Source organism: Vicugna pacos, chromosome 22 (genome assembly GCF_048564905.1).
Source record: "Vicugna pacos chromosome 22, VicPac4, whole genome shotgun sequence".
Classification (NCBI taxonomy): domain Eukaryota; kingdom Metazoa; phylum Chordata; class Mammalia; order Artiodactyla; family Camelidae; genus Vicugna; species Vicugna pacos.
The window spans coordinates 28,082,620-28,089,585 of record NC_133008.1 but is presented as its reverse complement, the minus strand read 5'-3'; the positions used below and the strand labels follow the sequence as shown (position 1 = coordinate 28,089,585).

Genomic DNA, 6,966 nt, shown 5'->3' with positions numbered 1-6,966 from the left:
AACGATGGATGGTTTGGTGGGGGGGGGGGGAGAAAGCACAGGACAGGTGATGCAGAGAGCTTTGGTCCATCTCCACCAGTCCCCGAGGCACCACTCATCACAACCATCAAGCAGAAAATAAAGAAGTTAAAATGCACTTACTGCTGGACAATGACACCTTTCCTAGGTCTCTGGTTGCTGCTATCTGGGAAAAACGTATAAAGGGGGAAAAGTCACTGATCACCACATCTCCATCTGTGTATACACTGCATTTCATTCTCAGAGAGCAGTTGGGATCAGCCAGTCTGCACGCAGAGAGGAAGCTACAGGAGCAGAAAGGTAAAAATTAAGAGTAACATATTAGGAGCCTCGCAAAGCCCGGAGTCTGTCTGTGAGGTGCGAGGAGTAAAGAGTGTAAAGATGTCCTTACGCTGTGTATTAAATCATCATTTTCCAACTTACTGAAATGCTAACTTCATCATATACTGATCTTCAATATACACAAAACACGGTGTCTAGACCCTCTGAATCACTCCCTCAATCGTTTGCATTTGATGATTCTCTTTCCTCCAGTAACAAACCTTACCGAATGTTTTGGTGTATCACTTTTTCCATATTCCCCACCACAGTTCTTTGTTTTTCTTAAATGTTCTTACTTCTCCTTTTAAATTTTCTATTCTATGTGAATTTGAGAATCAATATTTCCATCTTTTCAAACCTACATCTTGGTTCTAACTTTATTACAATGAATCACATAGTTAGGGTGAAAGTTACAATGTGGTAAGCACTGATAAATTTGGCATTTTCCTATTAAAAACCAGAATTCTTATTTCCTTTCATAATGTATTATCCTTTTTGTTTTATTTTCCCTATGTGTTTGCTTTAAATGCACTGATTTTTATTTTCCCCTTCCCTCTACTTGCTTTATTTTGCTCTTCTTTTTCTAATTTCTCAAGAGGAAACTTTCATTATGGATTTGAGACCTTTTCTACTTTCCAGTGTGTGCCTTTACTGTTATAAATTGCACTCTTAGCACTGCTTTAGCTGCATCTCACAAATTGTGATATATTGTATGTTCACTTTTATTAATTTCTATGTATATTTTTACTTTCCTTTGGAGCTCGGACACTGGGGGATATTTATATTCTTTCATGTTTTAATTATCACAATGATGCTAGAAAATGCTAGAATAAAATTGATTTAAAACTTTAGTAGGGAAAAGGATGTGGGGAAAGGGAAGCTCTGTGCACTGTTGGTGGGAATGTAAATTGGTGCAGTCATTAAGGAAAACAGTATGGAGGTTCTCAAAAAATTAAAAATAGCACTGCCATGTGAACCAGCAGTCCCACTTCTGGGTAAATATCTGAGCAAGACAAAAGTCACTATTCTGAATAGTCATCTACACCTCCATCTTCACTGCAGCATTATTTACAATAGTCAAGACATGGAAATGACCTAAATATCAAAAGATGAATGGATAAAGAAAATGCAATTCTATATTTTATATATATGTATGTGTACACATGCTCATATCCATACACACACACACACATGTACATACTCTTTATTTAGCCATAAAAAAATTAGAAAATCTTGCCGTCTGCAACAACGTGGATGGCTTGTTGAGGGCATTACACTAAGTGAAATAAGCCAGAGAAAGACAAATACTGTAGGATCTCATTAATATGCGGAACCTAAAAAATTGTTTTGTATTTTTAAAATCTCATAGAAAAAGGTATCATGTGTGGTTACCAGAGGTGGAGAATTGGTGGGAGGAGAAATAGGATGAAGGCTGTCAAAGGCACAAACTTCCAGTTATAAGAAGAATAATTACCAGGGATGTAATGTACAATGTGATGTCTCCGGTTAACGCTGCTGAATGATATCTATGAAAGTGTTAAGAAGGTAAACTCTAATTCTCACCTCAGGAACAAAACATTTTCTTATATCTTTTTTTTTTTAGTATACGAAATGATGGATCTTAAAGTTATTGGGGTAATCATTTCATGATATATATGTCATGTAATTACACTGTATGCTCTAAATAGTGTTGTATGTCAATGATATCCCATAAAACCAGAAAAAAATTGAAGATAAAAAGTGCAAAATTATAAATGAAGGACAAGTTACACTGTTTTTCTTTTAGAATTACTTTATTAAACATAAATGTACAACTGCTTCTTTACATATACAGTTGAACTTTTTAAAGGAATACATTATGTCTTATTACACCATATTCCTGGTTAATAGTTTTTCAAAACTTTGAGAAAACCCTTTAAAAAGGTTTTACATGTCACCCAAAATGCATACATTTAACATTATCAAAAGAATGCTTCTGCCTTCTTACAGAGACTCCTATAAAGAAACAATTAAGAGCCTAAGAAACTGTCACAATGGCATTTTTTTCTAACAATCTTTCCTCCACGGTCAGGTAATGTTACTAAACAATCCAAACCATTCACAAAATGCCTCTCTGCATCTGCTTTTGTGTCTTCTGCTACATCACCGCATAATTATGCATGACTGAGATGTGTTGCCTTAACATGGTTGTTTCCATAACCTGAAGCCGTTCTGTGACCTCTGGGCTCTCATCCTCTCCTATTAATACACTGAAGCCCATAGCAAATAGGAAGAAGCTCAATATGCACTTCTCCCTCCATAACCCTCACTTCCTCCACCATATGGTCCCCTCATGTTCCTGCCAACACCAAAGTATCCATTCTTCATTGGACCGTAATTAGAAGGTTGCTGGTTATAATTCCCAAAATCACTGTAATTCCCACTTCCATAAATTTCTCCTCCATAGCTGTCAGAACCACCTCCAGAGCCCCCAACCTGGTTGTCATATCCAGGTCCTCCACCACCATATCCTCGTCCTCCACCACCATATCCTCCTCCTCCTCCTCCTCCACTGCCGGGGATACCTCCAAAACTCCCACCTCCAGGCCCTCCTCCATAACCATGATAACCATCCCTAAATCCAGGACCATTTCCATGTCCATCAAACCTTCCTCTAAAATTCCTTCCTTGTCCTGGTCCAAAATTTCCATCACCACTAGGAGAATCTCCAAAACCAAAATTACCTCCTCTTCCGCTTTTAGAACTTTGGATTTCCTGCATTTCTTGTCTAGACAAAGCCTTGCCTACTTCTACATGATGACCATTGATGATGTGGTGTTTCTGCAACACAATCTTATCCACGGGGTCATGGTCCTCAAAAGTAACAAACCCAAAGCCTCTTTTCTTTCTAGACCGCCTATCAGTAATTATCTCAATGCTATCAATTTTTCCGTATTTCTCAAAGTAATCCCTAAGATGATGTTCCTCGGTGTCTTCCTTAATTCCACCAACAAACAGCTTCTTGACCGCTGCATGAGCCCCCGGCTTTCCAGACTCCCCTCTTGCAATAGCACGTTTGGGGTCCACCACCCTCCCATCAATTGAATGGGGTCTGGCAGCCATGGCGGCATCGACCTCGGCCGTGGAGGAGAAGGTCACGAAACCAAATCCTCTGGATCGTTTGCTTGCAGGATCCCTCATTACCACGCAGTCTGCAAGGTTCCCCCACTGCTGGTAGTAGTTCCTCAGACTTTCCTCTGTGGTTTCGGAGCTCAAGCGACCAATAAAGAGTTTCCGGAGCTGCTCCTTTTCTCTCGTGTCCCCCTTCACGGCAGCAGACCTCAAGGTCGGCTCCATCGCGGACCCTGTGGCTTCCGCGAGATTTCCGATTCCTCGCCGCTGGGGCGGACAAGGGAGATCTCGCGAGATGAAGGCAGACGGACGGGTGCCCGCCCTGCGGCGAGGCCCTCGGCTGGTCCGGGAGCGGCGCGTGCGGGAAGCGCCTGCGGGGGGGGGGGGGGGACCCGGCGCTGCTGCTCCTGCCTCTGCCGCCGCGGCCGCCCTTGAATCAGTCTCGCGCTCCTTTCAGTTTTCCTGCAAAACACCGTTCCACAGAGTGACCTTCCTGATCCAGTCATCAAAATCAGTATTACATTTTCTGTTAATTTTTCCAGTTGTTCATTGTATGTCTATTATGATTTGTTTATATTAGTTTTCTCACTAAGTTGGATACTCAGTGAAGGGAAGACTAACGTGGACTTCAGTGCTTTACACTGACACTCATTTATTCACTTTGCCCTTAGAAGGTGCTCAGATATGTTTTTTGAAACTAGTCAAACTCCAAAAAATAAATACTTTCTGAATTTTTCTGATAAATTCGCTCAACTAGAGTTATATAGTGATAGAATCTCTTTTGTGGTAGACTGCAGTTGTCACTGTAATTTCAAATCCTTTCTCTCTGTAATCCATTCTAAGACCCTGTTCGCAATGATCTGGTTAAAATGTGAATCAAATCAGTGCACCCTTTCTTTTAAATCTCTCGTTTCTGTCTTTAGAAGCTATTTTTAAAGGAAGAAACTAAAAATCTTATTTTATTCCTGTTGTCCGGCCACAATTATTAATACTACCTCTTTCGTTACTCAAGACGTCTCAGCTTGGGAGGAAAATTACTTGATTCTCCCATTTACAGGGCACCTACTATATGCCCAAGTTGTGAAATGAAACCCAGGATTCTGAATTTAATTTAACGAAAACAGTGCCCCACGTTATTTCAATTTTGATGAGAGGAAGGGGTTACAGACTAAAGAATGTCTAATCTCGTGTTAGGTATAATTAAGTGCTGTGATAACCAGTAAGACCAACACAGAGACAGAAAGAGGGAGATAAGAAGGAAGAGAAGGAAGAAGGGAGAAAGAAATAAACTACAATTATTGATGAAGAAATTGGGGAATGTCTTAACTGATGACATATTTGAAGCAGAAAACGGAATCTCGAAAAAAAGAAAAAAAGACCAAGCACATTGTGGGTAAAGAGTTTTTCAGAGAGAATTATTTAAACAGCACAGCCAATTACTACTTCCACAAATAGTGATTTTGTTAAATAATTTTTTAAAACTCTGGCCTATTATCCCAAAAAGCATCATACACAAAAATATACAAACCCTTGAATATTTCTTAATACTAACACCACGTAAATAGCTTTCAATAAGATAGCTTCTTGTTTTAAAAGCTAGCTCAAAGAGATTTTTACACCCCACCCCAAGAAGAAAAAAAAGGATACAAATGGACACTCTTGCCATCAGTATGGATTCCACACTCACCAGAAGAGTTTGGCTTGGAAAACAGGCGGATGCAGCTTCCCCTACGTTCAAAGGGCTGTCCTCTGACCCACTCCTGAGATGCAGAGAGCCTGAGCTTGCTAGAAAATGAAGTGACTTCTGCCTCTGTTCCCCCTTTATAGCGGAAAAGGGTGGATAACCCAATCGATGGATAATCCGAAGGACACACCCTGTCTCAGATTGATGGGATTGGAGAGGTCCCTAAGTCTTTATACACAAACACAAGAACTTGAGGCTACCAACGTGGTCAGATACTGACGTAGATGAAAAAATTTAATACATTTGTGTATGGGAGTGGTATTTGCAGTGTCTGCCAATATTTTAATGTTTTCCTTCACTCAGTGTGGATACATTCTACAAAAATAAGAATGGAAGTTTCTATATACAAAAATATCCATACAACTTATGTTTTAACAGAATAAAATGGAGACCGTTTAAATGTTTATCAGTAACAGAATGCCCAAACTTTTATTAACAAATCTGCAACGTGTGTATCACACACAGCTGTTCAAAAGAAATTAGTGTTTTGTGCATTTACGTGACACCAAATCACCGGTAAATTTGAGATGATCTCACCCATCTTATTCTTTCTTTGCCCTTTGACCTAAATAGTCTATTAACTCTCTTCACCTCATTATGATTTAATTCTTTCATTCTTCCATTTTCCCTCTGTCATCTTATTTGCAATTATATACAGATCTTGGTGTAGTTACATTAGGGATGGTGATTCGCTTGTAAAGCCTTGATTCGATGTAGTTGAAAACAGATAATCATTCTTACTACCTTTCCCGAAGGCTAATACCTTAGAACACTTTCAATTCCATTTTAATGTTCCTGACTTTTCTACTTTTTTTTTTAATGGAGGTACTGGGGATTGAACCCAGGACCATGCTTTACCACAGAGCTATTTCCCTCCCGTTTCGTGCATTCTAGTTTCACATTTATTTCACATATATTTGTACACATAAATATATAATATATAAAATACATGTATTTTTATCTTCAAGAGATTATTTCTAGAATTGCCTTTTTCCAAAAAAGTCATTTATATTTATGTCTAAATTATCTTTTCCCTTTATTCTTTATCCCTTCCTGTGTTCCTGGTTTTCAATCTGAAATTATTTTCCTTTGGAACTTAATAATTCTCTCCAGTATGTTATCTTATTCAAGGCTGCTAACAATGAAATGTTTCATTTTAAGTATTTCTAAGACATCTTTATTTGGGGCAATGTTGATGCTGGTTATAGAATGTTTGAAATAAAATTATACTTTGTGTGATATTTAATTATATGTGACAGTGTCACTGGGCTAAGGGATACCCAGATAGCCGGTTCAGTATTATTTCTGGGTGTGTTCTTCAGGGTGTTTCTGGAATAAATTAGCATTTGATTCTTTAGACTGAGTTAAGAGATCCACCCTCACCAGTGTGGGTGGTTGTTATCCAATCTGCTGAGGGCCCAAATGGAAAAAAAAAAGAAAAAAGGTCAAGGAAGAGTGAATCCATCCTCTCTTCCTGAGCTAGGATGTCCATCTTTTCCTGCCCTTGGACTCAGAGCTCCTGGCTCTCAGGCCTTTGGACTCAGACTGAATTACACCACTGGCTTTTCTGCTTCTCCGGCTGGCAGGTGGCAGATTGTGGGACTTCTCAGCCTCCTAACCACGTGAGTGAATTCCTAAATAAGTCTCCTCTTCTGTATGCTTTACATCGTGTTGGCTCTGTTTCTCTGGAGAACCCTGACTGATACACATTATTAAAGTAAGAAAAGTGCATCTGGAGGAAATTTTCCAAGGCATAGGCGTCTCCCCCACAC

General features: G+C 39.4%; 1 pseudogene; it reads right to left on the bottom strand.

Annotated features, from left to right (window-relative positions):
* Positions 1–2,356: 2,356 nt before the first annotated feature.
* Positions 2,357–3,675, bottom strand: LOC107033714 (heterogeneous nuclear ribonucleoproteins A2/B1 pseudogene; annotated as a pseudogene).
* Between the last annotated feature and the right edge of the window lie 3,291 nt (positions 3,676–6,966).